The sequence below is a fragment of the Corapipo altera genome, unplaced genomic scaffold (assembly GCF_003945725.1).
Source record: "Corapipo altera isolate COAL_440 unplaced genomic scaffold, ASM394572v1 54, whole genome shotgun sequence".
In the NCBI taxonomy this organism is placed as follows: domain Eukaryota; kingdom Metazoa; phylum Chordata; class Aves; order Passeriformes; family Pipridae; genus Corapipo; species Corapipo altera.
This window is the reverse complement of record NW_020884902.1, coordinates 9,560,158-9,578,726: the sequence shown is the minus strand read 5'-3', so window position 1 is coordinate 9,578,726 and position 18,569 is coordinate 9,560,158. Positions and strand designations below refer to the sequence as shown.

Here is an 18,569-nt window from a genome sequence, read left to right as displayed (position 1 = left end):
ACCTTAAGGCTCGTCTTGTTCCACCCCTCTTTCCACTACACCAGGTTGCTCCAAGCCCCATCCAGACAATCTGGGCAGCTCCCAGGACTTGGCTCCTCTTGCTGGGGACCCAGGTCCCCACACCAGTGGTAGCAACTACGTTGCTCCAAGCTGAGTCCTGCATTAAAACTGGTTCCAAGACTTCCAAGCATTAGCTGACACACTAATTTCCTCTCTTCCACTTCCATTCCTGGACTGCTGTCAGCTGAGGCGCCTTTTAAAATAAGTTATTTCCATTCAGTCTGAGGCTTTCCAAGAGAAGAATGAGTGTTGAACTTTATTTTTCTTATAATGACTCCTCAGAGTCCCAGATAAGATCAAACCCTGGCTCCTTTGGGCTCTGTGCTCCACACATGTGGTATATCTCCTGCAGAACCTGCAAGAACAGATGATCCATCTTCTGGAGTGGAAAGCTAAAGCATGGGGGGATCCGGTGACTTTTCCAGGAGTCTGCAGGCAGCCTGTCCCAGGGATGCTGCAGGTAAGAGTTGTCTGTGTTTGCTTCTCCCAAGGATCTTCCCAGCTAGAGAAGAGGGAAAACCAGGCTATTTTCATGGTGCACTTGCTTTCCCAGGAAGCCAACAGCCCTCGCTGCCTGTCTGTGCTGCTCCTGTTATCGTGAATGTCAAGCACTTTGCAAACAGAGGCATTAAATGTCAGATCCTGTCCCTTACAAGCCCTACTTGTAATTTGAATGCTCAGACATGCTCTGTGGTCACCTCAATCCCGTTTCCTTCCTCTGATAACAGCATCCCTTGTACCACTGCGCTGTGAGGTGAGGTCACAAATCAGGGCTCTTTACACTGCCCTGGACCTTCATCCCAATGACTTCATCCTCCCTCCCTGATAGTCAGAAATACTCAGGATCAGATTTACACCTTCCCCCCTGCTTTAGGGGTGAAGTTTTGGGTGGTGTTTGGATCCCAGTGCCTCTGGTATCTCTGCTGGACCCTTTAACCATCAGAGCCAAGCATCCCTTGCAGCTGTGTCCAGGTGAGGGCTCTTCCCCTTAAAAGCTCTTGGCTCCAGCTGAGGCAGAGCTGCTCCAGGATTTCTTGTGTGGATTTGCCCTTGCTTTCCTCTTGGGTAAGTGATATGAGGCATGAAGTTTGACAAGGCCAAGTTCAAGGTCCTGTGCCTGGGTCAGGGCAACCCCAGGCACAAATACAGGCTGCGTGTTGAAGGGATGGAGGGCAGCCCTGAGGAGAGGGGTTTGGAAGTGGAGAAGAGGGAAAGGCTTCAAACTGACAGAGGGTAGGGTTAGATTGGATATTAAGAAGAAATTGTTCCCTGTGAGGGTGGGGAGGCCCTGGCAGAGGTTGCCCAGAGAAGCTGTGGCTGCCTCTGGATCCCTGGAAGTGTCCAAGGGTAGGTTGGACGGGGCTTGGAGCAACCTGGGCTAATGGAAGTTGTCCCTGCCCATGGCAGGGGTGGGACTGGATGGGCTTTAAGGTCCCTTCTAACCCAAACCATTCTATGATCTCTCCCATCTCATGCTGCAAACTATCTTGTGGCTCCTCTCCCTTCCTCCTTTTCTGTCAGTTTGCTGTTATTTGCTGTTATTTTGGATAACAGGGTGGCCCAGCACTGACCGCCGTGTGTCCTTAGGGAGATGACAAGTTTCCTCCATTCCTCTATTACTGCTTTTCCCCTTGGTGTGCACCCAGGTACTGAGCTGGTGCCTTTCCCAGCCCTGGCAGTGGGAGCAGCCAGGGTGGCTGCCAGCTTTCTAGTTGTTTGTCCTTGATGGGAAAGCTTTCCCCATGGAACTGAGAACGTGCCAGCTGTGAGTGCACGGGTGACACCAAGTGCTCAGCTCTGTTCCATTTGGTGTCTCTCAGATGGGGTTTCTCATTTGCATGGTGGCATTGACACAGTAAAATAATACATAAAGCACACACAATAAATTAAAGCAAATACTGCATGTGCCGGTGCCCAGAAATTTGGGACTTGCTGGAAGGCTAACAAGATGCATTTTAATAATTACAAATGAACCTGTGGCCAAGAGAGCCTTCACTGAGCACACCTGTAATGAATGCAGATGCTGCTGCTCCCTCAGAATGCAGATAATCACATTTGCCAGTGCATTAGAGCTGATTTAGGGGTAAACAATAGCTTCCATCTGAATTTGTTTTACAACCTATTTGCTATAGTGGGTACCTTTTTTCTATTATTTGAAATAATTGTAAATATTTTACCAGGCCTTCACGCTGCAGTTGTTTTTTGGGTTTGTTAGTTTCGTGTTTGGTGGGGTTTTTAATGTTATTTATTATTTATTTACGGTGAATTGACAACAATTGTGTTCACCCTCCATCTAATCCAAGGAGCTCATGGTTGTTTCCTCCCCTCTCCATCCTTTGTCAGAATAATTGTTCTTCCCACAGTGCCTGCTGCATGGTTTGTAAGCTTATTTCAGGCTCAGCTGTGGGGATTAGTGATAACGCTGCCTATTGTACCAAGGTTCATATTATTTAAAACTGGAACTAGAACAAAGGCAATTCAATCCCAGCTCCTCTCTGCCTGGGATGCAACAGCATTTACTGACACTGTCCAGGAAATCCAAGGTATGAGCTGAGTCTCTGCCTGTCTGGAGGCTGGGAAAGGGAGATAAATCCAGCTGGGCAGGCTTCGTTCAGCCCCAGAGCTCGGGCAGGAGCAGGGAAGGGCTTTTCTTTGGGTTGCTCCTTCCCTGAGAGTTGTTATTAACTCCTCCTCAAGCACTGCCCATGCCCCAGAGATCTCCAAGTAGCTGGTGCAGCAGGGATGGGATGTTGTGTTGCGGTGGAAATGCTCAGATTTTATTTTCTTCCAGGCTAGCAGGGTCTTAAAGGCATCCCAATAGGTCCACACCAGCAGCTGAGTGAAGCTAGGGATGTTCCCACCTCTGGTGATCAGCTGGCCTCTCACACACAGCCTTACTGCAGCTGGACTCTGGTTAAGGAGTTTGAGTTAACAGCCCTTTCCCCTCTCTGCTTGATCAGTAATGTGAGACCAGGTCTCCAGCAGATAGCCCACATCATACATACATATATATATATATACATATATATGTGCTTTAAGCCAGATTACTGCCAGGAATGTTCCCAAGAATGCCTTGGCACATGCAGAGCTGGTGTTCTTGGGCATCAAGTGTCTTTCAGGAAGCTTCTCCTGGTTAGAGCAGAGGAGCTTGTGGCAGGACTGTGTGGTCACCCTTGCCCTCGTGGTGGGAAGGCTGAGAGGGCTGGAGTTCCCAGGCTGGCATGGCAGCAGTGCTGGCATCATTGGACCTCTCCCCTGGGATTCTGCAACCCTCTATCCCTGGCTATTTGTGCCTTCACTCTTTAGATTTCACTTGGGGATTCAAAGGATGAAGGAAAGTGTTGCTGCCTCTCCTTCCATGGAGCTTCTACAGCCATTGAGGTTCATGGAATCAGGGAATATCCTGAGCTGGAAGGAACCCACAGGATCATCCAGTCCAACTCCTGGCATTGCACAGACACCCCAACAATCTCACCATGTCCCTCAGAGTGTTGTCCAAACCCTCCTGGAGCTCTGGCAGCCTTGGGGCTGTGCCCACTGCCCTGGGGAGCCTGGTCAGTGCCCAACCACCCTCTGGGGGAAGAACCCTTTCCTGAGATCCAACCTGACCCTGCCCTGGCACAGCTCCAGCCATTCCCTTGGGTGCTGTCCCTGGTGGAGGATTTTACTGTAATATTTTTGTCAGCAATGTTCAACTCCCTGCTCAGCTCTCCCTCTACCCCATCCCTGACCCCAGAATCCCACACTTGGTACATCCTGCATGGTGATGCTGACTTCTTCAGGCTGGGAGGTGCTGGTGTGACCCACCCTAACCACTGCTGGTCCATGACCTGCCCATCACCCTCCTGTCCTACCCCAGCCACAAAAGGAGCAGAGCGTGGGGGGTGTGTGTGTGCACGGGGGGCGGTGAGAAACCCCAGACACACAAAAGCTGGAGGAACCACCAGCAGCTGTAACCCTGGCAACTGTGTCTCAGGATTTGAATGTAATTATACCTCGAACGTGATAAACACTCCGAAGGACTCCTTATGTGGAGATCATACTAAACAAGTCTTTGAAATTACCCTCATCAAATATTGATAGAGGGAGAGTTTTGTTAAAAAAAAATAAAAAAGGGGCAAAGGGAAAGGGAGAGAAAAGGCGAATTCTTGCTGCTGCCCACGGGCTGGGGGTTAATGAGGATCTGTTGGTTTATCACCACGGCGCAGGGCCCACCGAGGGCTCCGGCACACAGCGGAATTAAAAGCGGGGGTGGGAGGATGAGGGAAATAAACCCATCAGGTGAGGCAGCTGTATCGATTGGCATTTTGTTTTATGTTTGGCATGCAGGAAAGCCATCCCAATAAACACCATTTATCTTGCCCAGCCCTGGCAGCCAGGGTTTAATTGCTTCGGAGGGGGAGTGGGCGGAGGAGAAGGGGCGTTTCTGAGGGTCCGTCAGGGTGCAGGGTTGTGTTGGGCAGCAGAGCACTGAGGATGGAGATCTCCTCCCACCTGTGGGTTTGGAGACTGTAGGCAGAATGTTTTCCATTGGGAGAGCAGGTTGAAGTCCCAGGTGGTTTCCAGCACCTGTGGAGCAGCAGTGGAAGAGCATCCCTGGAAGCTGTGGGGTTGGCTCAGCGCGGGGATGCTCCAGCACCCAGTGCTCCTCGCTGGTACTCATCTCCTGCCAGCACCCTCTGTCCCTGGAAGAAGCTGACCAGGGACCTGCCCTGGCTCTGGTGGGAAGGGAGGGAACTGGGCTACACTGCTGTATTTTCACCCTCTCCTTATGCCAGGGAGGTGCGAGAGATCTCCCACTTAATAACAACAGCATGAGTGGTTTTGGGACTGGCTGTTGTGCTCAGCAGGTGCCCTGTCAAATGCTTGTAGGAGCTTTGGTGAGCAGAGCAGCTTCTTGTCTCAAGTGATCTCCCAGCAACAAGTGGGGCTGGGAAGAAAATGGGGGAAGAAAATTCCAGTGTTGCCCAGAAAAAGGAGCAGCTAAAACTTCATCGGAGCAGAGGCTCTGGAGATGTGGAGAAGGAGGAGAGGAGAGGGAAACAGCTCTTCATTCTGGCTCTGCAGGCAATGAGTGTCGGGGAAAGGAGGCTGGAGAGGGCCAACTTTGTGAGTTGCTGGTTGTGAGGTATTTAGTGATTTTATGAGTTTGCTTTTAATGGGGAGAAGAGGCAAAGAGCCGAGCACACGGGTGCCCTGGCTGCAGTTTTGGTTGTTGTGAGTGTTGGCTGATTGACCATAATTAACTCTCACCTGGACTGATGGAGACCTGGAGGTAAAGGTGTGTTCTCCCTGTGTGCTGGGGGAAGGAAGGTGGTGGTACCGATGTCCCCTGATTCACCTGGCCAGGGGTTTTATCACTTTAAGTGTTTATAGAGACAACCTGAGCACTGGAAAAAACCAGCTGACATCTCCATGGGATCCACTGTGGGAGCAGTGGCCAGGGATGACTGGGAGTGCAGCCAGAGGACAAGCAGGATCCTTCAGTGTTTTAACATGAATGATGGAGGCATGATGGAATTACCAGCTTGGTGGAGAGCCGTCCATCCCTGATGGAAAACCTCCCTTTCCCCATCGAGCATCATTATTCCTGGCAGGCCTGCACTTAAAACCATCTCAGCACTCTCAGAAGGGACCTGGCAAACATCTCCCGAGCAAACAGAAAACCACTTTTCAGCTCCAGCCACCCAGATCTGCAAAGTCAATCTGTTGCCAAGAGAAGTGCCAGGATAGATGATGGCTTTGCAGCCTGTGACCGAACAAGAGCGGCACAGAGCTGCGGAGACCCACATGACATGTCCCTTGGTCCATCCCCAGCTCTGTGCCAGGCAAACATGCTCTTTTTGCTGGGAGCAGCGGGCATGGCTGCGATGCACCAACACTGGAGCCCCATCAAGCACTGCCGGTGATTTTATGGGCTGCTTGGAAACAGTTGGAAACCTCTGTGATGCCAGAGCTGAGTATTAGTTACTGTTACTGTAGCTGGGAGTGGAAAGAAGGGTGAACTGCAGCTCTAAAGGATGCTTTTGGGGTTGATGGTCCAAGGTGGAGGGTGGGTTTCTGGAGCACGAGGCAGCTGTGACTCAGGTGTGGAAGGCAGGGAGTCTGCGGTGGTGGGTGATGGTTGTTGAACAGCATGGAGTGTGTTGGAGGGAAAGGACTGCAGGTTGTCCTCTGAAATGTATTTCACAAATGATTTAAAGAAAGCTGCACTAAGCTTATGGCTGCCCTGCCTCCTGCAGAGCTGCTGGCTGGAGCCATGCCATCCAAGGACAGATTGGGGTGGATCCTGTCTAGTATGTGCTGGTGAGCACTTGCTGGGAGCTGGAATAGGCAAGAGGGATCTGGACAGCATGTTGTATCTGAAGCCTTTGAGGAGGGATCCAGATGGTGTCTGCATCTCTTGTTTATCAGGCTAAAAATAAATAACTTTAAAAAATCTCAGTCTTCCTTTCCCACTGAAAATTACCACGAATTCCTTGTCCTGGAGCCTTTGGAAGGGATGAAGGGAGCTGGGTTCCTACACAGCACCCCTGGGAAATGCTCCTGCCATCGGCAGAAGGTGCCAAGGGCTGTGCAGATGCTTTGAAGGGAGAGTTGCTGCACGAGGGAGCTGAGAGGTGTGTGTAGGAGGACAGATGTGGATGCACATCACCTGGAGGGTGTGCAAGGAGGAAATATCAGCTGAGAGTAAAAACGGTGCTTTGACCTTTTGGAAGAGCTGTCTGTGTGAGGTGGCTGAGGTGCATTGAATCATTTAACAGAACAGCTGAATCCTTGGGCTGAGCCAGGCAAGGAGTGTCCCAGCAGAGGAGCTGCTTCTCCGAAGAAGGCTCCCAGGGTTCATGCTTAGATGGTTCCTTTAAAGGTTAATTCTCAGTGGCAGCATCTGCAAGAAAACCTGGAGCACTCGGAGGGAACTCAACCCACTACAAAGGGTCTTCATGTTTGTGGGTCTTTTTGGTCTTTGTTTTTAAAATGTTAAAATTTGCTCTTATTCATTTCTCGAGATAAAAAAACTAAAGAGAAAAAGCCAACCCTCCAAGCTCGACTCCCAGTGCAGAGGCACAAAGGGACAGCCCTGCCGTTCCCGGAGTCAGTGGAGCAGTGGGCTGAGCTTCCTCCTGCTCCAAGGTGGCACAATAAAGAGCTCCTGCAGTCATCTTTTTTTTCCTAGGAGTTGCATTGTTAAAACCTTCCGTGGGGAAATCCAGGGACTGTAATTGCTCTGGTCTGACTCTGCCTGCTGAGCCGCTTGAATTAAGTGGGTGTTTTGGCATCCTGAGCAGAGCCTTGTGGGAAGTGACCTTCGCCTTCCGCCGCTGCACTCCGCAACCTGCCGCTAATTAGGATGGAGAGAGCCCTCCTTTGTTTCCAAACACCAGTTTACCTCCGTGCCCGCGTTCTGCCGGGAGCTGCCCGGTGTGACTCGGTGCATAATGAGCGGGGCACAGCGGAGGGTCGGGCTCCGGCACCGCCGAGCGCGGCTTTTAACACGGCGGAGCTGAGCGGGAGGGCGAGCCCGGCCCCGAGCCGCTTGTGGAGCCTATTCACAGCGCAGCCTCTCATTAGCCAGCCTCGGAATTAACATCTGAAACGATGCTTTGTGGGGAAAAAAAGAAACATAATAAAAAACCATCACTTCCACGGCTGCTTTCGGCCAGAATTTGCGAACTCGGGAGTGGCACCAGCGGCACTGGGAGAAGGGCATCGCTGGAGCTGCAGATGGGAGAGGTTGGGCCAGGTGTCAAAGGTCCACAGCTCCCTTAGAGAATCACAGAATGGTTTGGATGGGAGAGGACCTTGGGGATCATCCAGTTCCAACCCTCATGCCGTGGGCAGGGACACCTTCCATGAGCTTTGCCTGCCCTTGGGACCGTTCACCCAGGTCATCCCTCCTCTGATGAGAACTGCCTTGGCTTCAGGCACTGGTTTATCTGTGGTGGGTGATGAAGAGTTTCTGCCTTTTGGAAAGACACTGATTTCCAACCCTATAAAAAAGGGACAATGATGATCAAGTTTTCAAAGGTAAAACTCAGCACAACCCCTTCAGGAGAAACTGGAATAGGGGGCACTTAGAGGGTTCAGGCCAAATTTACTCAGAAAGATTAGTTAAACTATGTTGAAGTTGTCTGCGAATGCCCCCCTTCAAATGCAATCTGATTAACATCATTTGTGTTGCAAATGATGTTGGAATTAATGTCACTTCGGTTCTGAATGAGGACACACTGCAGGGATTTGCTAACTTTGAGGAAATCCACTTTAAACTCTCACCTCTAACTCTACCCAGTGCTCCTTGTGAGACAGTGCTTGGCCACAGCAAACAAGGAACCCAACAGACGTATTTGGATGTGTAAAAGACCTCTGCCTGTGCTCTAGAAATACTTAGACCCCAATTCTTCTGAGACATCTTGGATCAAGAGGATTCAACCCCAAAAAGCATCAGGCATATGAGTGAGGTGAGCAGTGGGTTGGAGATGTGTCTGCAGACAGCTCAGCTCCCAGGAGGACATCCATGCAGTCAAAGAGACCTCCTCAAGCAGAGGCTGCTGCTGCTGCAGATCTGGTCACTGCCTGCTGGCACGTGGAGCTCACCCCTTGGAGACCTGCAGGCCCTGCCAGGCACAGGACCTGGAGTGGACAGAGCAGAGAGGGTGTTGCCCTGGGATCAGCCAGGGGCTAAAACCATCCCTGTGGCAGGGGTCTGGTCCCTCTGGGGCAGGTGGTGTGGCAGCTCTTGGCTGGAGCCAGAGGAACGTGCTCTGCACCTGAATCAACAGGGTTTGGGATGTGCCAGGCAGCGAGCAGGTACTCAGAGGGGAGGGCTGTGCTGGAGAAGGGGGTGCAGAGACAGAGCAATCCACCCTGCAGGGACCTCAGAATGAGCAAGCCGTGTCAGCTCCACCTCAGCACCATCCTGCCCAGGCTTATGGATGGAGTCTTGCAGGCTGGTTGCCTTTGGGCAGAGCAGATGCTCAGGTGATGTCTGGGTGGAGCAGGATCACAGCTCACATCTGCAGGAGTGGCAGCACCGCTCCTGATGGGAGCCAGATCAGCTACTCCTGACCAGCTTGGGCAGCCCCAGCCTGGGTCAGGGCCTGGCAGCAGATGGAGAGGTGACTGTGCTGCAACCTGCCCTGGGTGCTGCTGTTGTTCTGTGTTCATTAAGGTACCCAGGGAGTAGGTTGGATCTCAGCAAAAGGTTCTACCCCCAGAGGGCAGTTGGGCACTGACCAGGCTCCCCAGGGCAGTGGGCACAGCCCCAAGGCTGCCAGAGCTCCAGGAGGGTTTGGCTGATCCTCTGGGGCATAGGGGATGACTCAGGGGGATGGGCCTGTGCAGGGCTGAGGGTTGGACTGGATGGTCCTTGTGGGTCCTTCCAGCTCAACACATTCTGTGACTCTGTGGCACCTCACCCCCTGTATGTTCTCCATGAGGATTACCTGGCATGAGCTTTCCAGGAATTACCACTCAGCAAGGACAGTGCAGTGCACAGTCTGCCTACCTACCACCTCCTTCCCTCCTCACCAGTTTTCCCTGTGTCCCTAAATGCTGCCGGGAGATATTGAAGCTTGGATAGTAGCGCCGAGTTGGCAACTTTTAATATTGCTGAAACATAATCAGCTTTTGCTTCTACAGCAATTAGCATGTTATTACCCATAATGTTTTGCATGGCAATTTTGTTGTAAACATTTGTACTAATTCACCATAACCTAATTATTTTTATGACACATAATTATGAAATATTTTTGGAGGAGGAATGGTTTCATTTTCTATTTATACCATTATTTCCTGGAAGTGGCAGTTATTTTTAACACCAGGAAACAGTGTCTCCCCCCCTTCCCCAATTAGCCCTTTCTACTTACTGCCTCGACTTGCTTGGATAGCGCAGTAGCTGGGATGACGTTCTTGTGGAGATGTGTGATGGATTCCAGGAGAGACTAATTGAGCTGTAATTTGTGGTGGTGTGATGTGCAAATGGAGAAACGTAACAAGTGGTCTTCTTTGCTGCTCAGTGGGTACATGTGGTGAGTCCCAGTCACAGCATCTGCCATAATGCCCCTTTCCAAAGTATTTAAGGACAGAGTGATGCGGTGAAGCCGCTGCCTCAGGACTGTGTTTCTCAGAAGTGCAACCACCCTGAGCTTGGAGACAGGACCTCTTCAGGGAGGTGCTCTTGGGTTTCATAGGATTACAGAATCTCCTGAGTTGAAAAGGACCCACAAAGATCATCCAGTCCAACTCTTGGCCCTGCACAGGCACTCCAGCAATCCCACCCTGTCCCTCAGAGCATTGTCCAAATCCTCCCGGAGCTCTGGCAGCCTTGGGGCTGTGCCCACTGCCCTGGGGAGCCTGGTCAGTGCCCAACCACCCTCTGGGGGAAGAACCTTTGCCTGAGATCCAACATAAACCCCCCTAACACAGTTTTTGACATCAGTAACCTCTTGCTCAGTCCTTGGCATCCCTGGACCAGAACAACTAAGAGATTCCTCAGCCCCCCCTGTCTTCCAGCTTAGTGTAACTGTGTGACTTACTGAGAGGAGGGGGGGTGGAGGGTACCAGAGGTGGGTGGGGATGCCCGAGGAGCCAGGAGAAACATCTGGGCTGTGCTCCAGGCTCCAGAGAAACATCCTGGGCCCAAGCTACAGAGGCAAATACAAAATGCATGTCTGGAGCCCAACAGTGCTGAGCCCAGCCCTTTGGGCTGATGTGAGAGGGGGGTTTGAATCCCTGCAACAACATTTGATGGCAAGAGGCCTTCCTTAATCACATTCGTGGAGGCACTGTATAGAAAACGCTCAGAATTCAGGCTCACTCTTAACAAGTATGAAACTTGGCAGGCTGAAAGGCTTGTATATCTTGTCTGATCTCCAGTCTGGAGAGGTCTCAAAACGGAGCCATGTGTAGTGCATTGACATCTTAAAAGAATTTCTAAAAAAAAAAAAAAAGCCTTTCTAGATGACTGTATGTCATATAAATGAGATTTATTTCAATGCCTGTCATGATGGTTGAGGCAGTAACAAATCCAGTAATTGCCAGTGCTACGGTCGCATACGCTCTGAATGTTTAACTCTGAGCTACATTTATACAGCGGGTTTGAGGTTATTTAGTGAATCCTTTGCCCATTTTTCTCTCTCTCCTGGTTGGTGGCTGTGGAGTTATGTGGTGTGTCAGCCACGTTGAGCGTGGTGAGTGTTGCATGCAGGCTGCTGTCTCAGAGCCTGCCTATAATTAGCTGTTAATCGTGTGTGACTGATGAGGACCGTGGAAATTGGGTTAAGGGAAACTCAGTGGCCTTTTAAAATCATTCCCAGCGCTGGATGCTAGTGCGAAGTCACGCTTCCAGGACGCCTCCAAGTAATCAGAGGTGCAGAGCTGAAATGAGACAGTGATTTTTTTGTGACTGCAAGACCTAAGAACTGAAGTGGGTTATTACATTTTAGCAGTTTTTTGCCCTCCCTGAATACCAAGAGCCAAAAGTGACTTGTCCCACAGCCCTTCTTAAATGAGGTGGCCTTGTTCTTTGGGTTATTCACTGCCTGTCAGAAAAGAGAAGGTGACTTGCAAAGTTCTTTCATCTCCAAACTTGTTATCCTTGATCTTTCTGCAGAAGTAATGACTTGAGATAGTGTAAAGACTATCTCATGAAATATCTGGAAAATGAAGTGAACTCCACACTGGGTTATGATCCAGCTGATACTGACACCGAGGTTATCCTTGGCAGAAGTCGAATATTTTGTGCCCAACTGTCAGTGGGACTTTTTTTTCTTCTCCCCAGGGATTACACGTCAACAAGGTCATTCCAAACATCAACAAACAGTTACAAATGTGTCAAAACTCCATACCGTGTTTGATGTCTGTCAGCTGAACTCCCTTAAAGGCACCACCATGAAGCATCCTGGGCAAGGATTTTGGGATTGAGTCAAGGATGTCTCGAAGGTCCCTGGCAATCACACTGATAACATGGGGAGGTCACTTTTGTGTGTGGTGACTTTCTTGCATGGGATCTGTAAGATACAACAAATACAGTTTCAATGGGTGGAAATGGGTCAGTCCTGCTGTTTCAATCCCTGTGGGGAATTGTGTCTGGGATGGGAGCAAACAGAGGATATTTTTATGTTTCCAAGGTAGCTGATAAAGATCAGACTGACCTAATCTAATGCTCTGGAGGTCAGGAAATTAGAAATAAGAGTTCATTGCAGTGGAGAAGTTTCCTGGCTCATCACAGTCAGGAGGTCTCCAATATACTTGATGCTCCAGGAGATAACTTTCAGGTCTTGGCACTGCTTTGTTTTTTTCAGGAATGGGTAAAATAAAAAACAATAAAAGGAGGCAAAGACAAAGGACACCTCTTCTGTATCAAGAATCTTATGAAAAATTCATCTCTTATCACTGCTGGAGGTGTTATGAAGACTGAGTTAATTGTGTGTATGATCCTGTTTGTTAGAGTAGGCAGATTAGTATCATCTACTCATAAAAAATCCCCAAAATATTCCACCTGTTTCAATTTCACTGGAGAGCACGTTCATCTCTGCTGTAACCTGCTGGGCCACATGCTTGCTGTATATGTGAAATTAATACTTTATTACCATCTATTTTTAAATGCCTTGGCAGAAGGGGGCGAGATGGGCAGCCTGCGATCTCGAAGCACATCTTGAAGTGCTCGTCACAATGGAGTTTAAAACAGCTTTTGGAGGTGATGCAGGTGTCAGAGGGTTTGTCCGTGGTGAATCCGTCTGAGTCAGCCTGGGGCTGAGGGAAGCCACGTGCAGGGCTGACAGGTACCTGAACGCTCCAAAGCCAAATGTGTGTGAGCTCATCCCGACCGGGAATGTCTTTTATTTCCCTCGATTGTGCCTGAAATGTGCTCGTGGGTTTTACAGGGATGTTGAGGGAACATCGCAGGAACCGACAGATGGGCTCCAATATACCCGGGAAGGTGGCTGAGACATAAGTGTTCCAAATTTATGGTGACCATAAAGAGCTGTGGAGATGATTGATTCTGCTCATTGCTCACGCAGATAACGACGGGTTTTAGAGTAAAGCAGTAACTGATAGCCTCTGAGCTGGGAATTAAATTTCTCCTTCCATGATGTCATCATGATGTCATACTTTATTGCCTGTAATTTGACAGTCTATCAGAGCCCAAGGCTGCTGTCAGCCTGCTGGGGTTCATGTGTGTGACATCACACGTGCTGTCAGCTCTGGGCGCTGATGATGGTGCTCTTCTAATTGTGATTTAAAATGCTTTCCTGATGGGGGAAGTTACGGCTTTCTCGGGGCATATCGTGTTCCAGGCCAAATGCTGCTGTGGCTGAGGAGGGGGTGTCATTTGGAAAGGTCTTTGGAGGGCAGTGAGTGTAATTCTTGGTGCTGCGTGTTCAGAAAAATATGGGTTCTGTAGCCTGGAGGACACTGTCACAGTGAGAATGATTGTTAGGGGATGAAAGGGTGGCTGACACTTGTAATCCTCATGTCCTTTGCCTCCCCTCTTCAAAGGAATATTGAACTGCAGTCCTCTAAGGACAAAGAGGAAGGAGAAGAAATATGGTCCCAAACTCATGCGTGGCCAGGCTGGTTGATGGATCCTCATGGTCCGCCTTGGAATGTACCTTCTGCTCAAATGAGGACTTTGGGAATAAAGAAACCCCAGGTGATAAGTAATGTACCTCTTAATTCTAATAAGAGACTTTCTCCTCCTGTCCTGGGGAAGTGTGTCTTTCCTCTTCCAACTCCTGGCTCCTGGACCTAGGAAAGGGTGCTCCCAAGGACAGGTGGAACATGAGCAGTGAAGCCAGACCTGGGTGGTGGCTGCTCGGATTTAGTGAAGGATTCAGGTTGGTATTTGGTTACCATGGTGATACATGTGGTTTTTAACCACGATGGAGGGATGGGTGGGTGGAGGAGGGTACAGCAGTGGGCTGTAATCCTGTGTTCCCGAGGCCTGTACCTTCCAGGAGAGCACAGCAGACTCTGCAGTTCGCTGACCACAGCGAGCTGGTGGAAAGCCCAGAGCACATGTTTTACCCGTATACATTATATAAAAATCTCTATTTTCTCTTTTTGCTTTGGAGAGGGAATTCTCCTGGAGCAGATCTCTTGTTTGACCACACAGTCACCCTCTTCAGCCCTTTGGACTTCTATCTGTAACCCCCTGTGCTGGTTATTTCTAAGTAGAAGGTTTATTTTGACACTTCTGCTGTGTCCCATCCTCCCTTCAGCCTCCTCCCCAGCTGGCTGAACGGTGTCTGGATTCCCTCGAACAGAAGGGGAGGCACAGGAGCAAAGTCTGTCGTTTTTTTCCCCAAGCCTGTGGCAGCAGATTGCAGAGTTTTCTGTCAGCTCATTAATTACGAGGGCATTAACTTCTGAGGGGGGAAACACTGGGAATACCAAGGTTGCTGCTCGGATGTTATAAATAACACACTGGGTAGTTCTGGAGTGGTAGAGAGCTCAAAAGCTGCCAGGTTTTCCTGAGAATACCTGGAGCTGCTCTGTGTTAGGGCTCAGAGTTAATGGAAGAGCCTGTGCTTCATTGGCCAACACAACTTGTCTGGTGTGGAAGCAGTGAAGAGTAAATGTGGGATCTGTGGTCCTGGAACAACAGGTTAAGCTTGGTATATTCCTGCTGCCAGCTCATAGGAACAACCCTCCAAGAGTAAAGTGATATTATTTCTGGAGTGTGGCAGATATATTGTCCCAAACTGTACCAGGAAACTTTAGGAAGTTGACATCAAAGCTCCCACTGATATTCAGTGTCTCTCTGGTGGGTGCCAGCTCTTGCAGAAGGAGAAAACCAAATCAAAGAGACAGAGGCAGCAGCAGTGACACTGATTTTTTTTGTTTGTTTTAATATTTTAAGGTTTTTGTTTTGTTTTGTTTTGTTTTGTTTTTTTTTTATTAAAAATGCACTCCTGTGGCACAGCTGGCTACTTGCTCAGCACAACAGCACCAGAGAGGAAATTCCTTCCCAGCGCTCACAGGTGATCAACTTACACATTGAAGCATGAAGTTTGATTACCCTTGTAACATTTTATTAGCTTGCATAGCTGCAAATGTTATTAATGCTCATAAAATTATCCAGTCCTTTAAAATGTCTGTTCCACTGGTGTGTGTCTCCATGACTTCCTGGGGTAGTGGATTCCAGAAGTGACTGCGCTGGGTCAAGTCGTATTTTTATTTTATTTCTCTTAAATCTACAGCCCTTTTGTTTTGTCAAGTGCCCCCAGTTTGCTTTTAAATTACAGGGCAGGCTAATGTGGGGCTGGTTTTGATGGCAAACTGTGCTCTTCCATGGATTTTATTATTTTTTTAGTATACTGATATTTTCATGCATAGAATGTATTAATGAGTAATGTATGTTTGTGTACATATGGAGATGCCTGCAAGTGTGTGCATCTCTACATGTATAAACACATACACGCGTGTATTTTCTGTGTCACTTGGGCATCTTGGTGGGTGTCTTGGGTGCTGTGGTTTGGTGCAGGGATCCCACCCCCTCTTCTCTGCCGGTGAGAGATGCTCTGAGAGGCAGAGTAATAGCAGGGAAGAAAAATGCTACTCTGAGCTGTGTGTCAGCAGACTTCAGACACAATGGGGCCCGTGTTTCCAGACAAGCCTTTTTAGCTAATTAGCTTAGTAAAAAATCTATTTCTCTTCTTAAATTCCCTGCCATCCATCCACCTAATAGAGTGAAGCAGCTCTATATTGTGTGAGGGGTATGCAATGCATCATCTCTCTTCAGTATTTATCTCATCGCTCCCAGCCTGCTCTCTCCATCTCTCTGTCCACAGGAGCTGCCTGGTTGCCCATTCTGGCTACTCCCTTCTGGCAGTGACTGTAATGGGAATGTGCTGGAGTTCTCCTCGTGTTCTGGGGGTCTCTTTGCTGTCCCACAGCAGCTCAGCCACGGCCTTGTCCTTACTTGTCTGCTGGTTTTCCTACGACAAACATTCAGAAAGCAGAGATTTCTACAGCTGTGTGGTCTGGGAGACCTCCTCGCCCTGCAACCCACGTAGGGTCTGAGCTGGTCACCATCACCTCTGGAACTGGGATGGGTGAGGGAAATCAGGAAGAGCTGCTTTGGCTTCAGCATAATGTGGGCAGGAGGATAGACCCCCCTGAATTTCGGTTGTGTGGACAACTGAGTGGGAACATCTCTTCTGGAAAGACATCTGAGTCTCACAGACCCATATGGCAACAATTTTCACCTAAGGTCTGGATTTGGACGTTGCAGCTCCAGCCTCCGGCGGTTGGATTGCAGTGAGCAAGATTAAAGAGCCACTAATATTAATCATTGTTTTGGACAGGAATGCATGGACCAGCGTCAAGTTGCTTTTTAACTTTCTTCTTGGGAAACTAAGCTGAGTGAACTCCTTAAGGTTCTCACCTTAAGGCTGTTTTTTCACACCCAAAAATTATTATCGTAGCCATTGTCTGAACCCGCTGTTTCTGACAATATTTTTTTTGTAGGTGTGAGTACAAAAACTGGACACAATGTTCTTGCCAGCACAGGGTAGAAATGTGAAATACGACTCCCTTTATACTCCACTGGGCACGGGAAGTGTGGCTGGCCTCGGGTTGGTGCTGGAAGCTCTTGTTTAGCCAGATGTCTCCCCTGACCTTTGCTCGCTGCCCCACACAGGGCATGAACCCTCCTCTGCGTCCCCATGAAGTGTGCTGTGCTTGGCCATGCTGCTGGACGTGTGTGGGCTGTCAAGTACTCGGGGATGTCAGGCCTGGGGATTGATAAATGGTGAGCTGGTCACTGCTTTCCTGGGCTCTGCTTTTGTTTACAGCTCTTGAGATGTTGGAGGAACGTGGAGTCAGCTCCTCTGGCTGGAGGAGAAGTGCTGCCGCATCGAGGCTTTGTCTTGAATCCTTTAGGGTTTTTTAATCTGTTTACAAGCTCACATTGCGTGAAATTGTTGAGCCCTCGTTAGTTTACCAAGAAAACATATTTCCTACAGCTTGGTGACCTGTCCTTGTGTGGAGTTCCTGTGCTATTATCCCCTGCAGATGCTCTCAGCTGTTTTTCAACGCGTTACTGAAAACCTTTGAATGTGAACTGTGAGCTGCTGTGGTCCTTCCCCTCCTTCATGTATCTTTTTACTGACTTGCTTGTTTTAATAACAGAAATTAAAGTGTTGGGCAACGATTTCTAAAACTGTTTAAAAACAGAACAAAAGCCCAAGAAAATTCTGGAACAGAATGCCTTTGTTGGCGAGAGTTAAGGTTTGTAAATATTTATTCTTCACGAGCAAAAAATATCAGGCTGTTGCGAGAGAAAAAACCCAGGCAATTCAAATTTAAAGCGACAGCCCCACGTAGGAATGGGGAGCCTGCAGAAATGTCAATAGGTCAGGCCCAGCCATAGTATTGGCATGCAAGCTCCTCTGCCTTCCCAATCTGTGAGAGCACTTTGTTGTAGTTTGGAAAACAGATACAAGTGTGTTTGTGTTTCTGTGCTCCTCTCAGTGGATTATTAGTGCTCAACCTGTGTGGCAGACCATTGTCATCCCAAAGCCTGCCTTAGAGTCATGTTTATGTTGGATATTAGGGAATATTTTTTCACTGAAAGGGTTGTCAAGCACTAGCACAGGTTGACTAGAGCAGTGGTGGAGTCCTCATCCCTGGAGGGATTTAACAGCCATGTGGATGTGGCACCTGGGGACATGGGTGGCCTTGGCAGTGCTGGGGGAATGGTTGGACTTGATCTTAGAGGGCTTTTCCAAACTAAACAATTCTGTGGTTCTGTGCTGTGTGGATGCAAGGAGGAGACCTTGAAAATGTTTTTCCTAAAGGAAAAATTCTACGACAACTCCTTTTGACTGGCCTTCGGTGTGTTTTAGAAGCAGAGCAAGGCATGGAGCATGTGGTGCCAAGGACAGAGAACTTGTAGATGTGGCACATGGGGACATGGTTCAGTGGTGGGCTTGGCAGTGTTGGGATAATGGTTGGAGTTAATGATCTTAGAGAGCTTTTCCAACCTTAATGATTCTGTGATTCTCTGAATGACCTGCTAACACATGATGGGAAGCCCCACCTCTTGGCTCTGCTCTCCCACTCGCTCCTGGCTCTGCTTTGCAGGCTGTCTTTTGAAGCCTGCTGGAACAGTGATCCCAGGACACATTCCCTGGGAGTAGTTAATGGCTTTTGCTGAATGATCAGGGGCTCTCTAAACCTTGGTGTGGCTCCCTGGATGCTGATGACTGGCATTGAGGGGTAGATTTCCTGAGTGGCTCTGCCTGGCCAGACCCTCTGGAAGTGGCATGAGGCTTCCAGGGTGTGTTGGCTGCCTGGAAAATCTGCTGGGGACTTGGCTGTCCAGGAGCTTTGCTTCCTGCAAAGGAAGGAGGCTACTATTGCATGCCTGAGTCACGCAAAGTCAGGGTTGTAAGCTGGGAGTTGGGCACAGGAAGTTTTTCCTGAAGTAAATGAAATAAATAAAACAAAAGTATGGGCAAGGAACTGAAGGCAAGGCAAGGCCTTTGTTCTACTTTGTATTC

The 18,569-nt window shown here is 49.2% G+C and overlaps 1 long non-coding RNA gene across 3 annotated transcripts; it reads left to right on the top strand.

Moving 5' to 3' along the window:
- The first annotated feature begins 855 nt into the window (after positions 1–855).
- LOC113950634 lies at positions 856–13,941 on the top strand. 3 transcript variants are annotated; one of them, XR_003528817.1, is made up of 5 exons: positions 8,353–8,519; positions 11,376–11,485; positions 12,676–12,842; positions 12,945–13,000; positions 13,561–13,941. It is a non-coding gene; the product is annotated as an uncharacterized LOC113950634 (long non-coding RNA). The 3 variants fall into 3 exon arrangements; XR_003528818.1 differs by lacking the exons at positions 8,353–8,519; positions 13,561–13,941 and adding an exon at positions 856–1,032 and having other exon boundaries at positions 12,945–13,154; XR_003528816.1 differs by lacking the exon at positions 13,561–13,941 and having other exon boundaries at positions 12,945–13,154.
- The last annotated feature ends 4,628 nt before the right edge of the window (positions 13,942–18,569 follow it).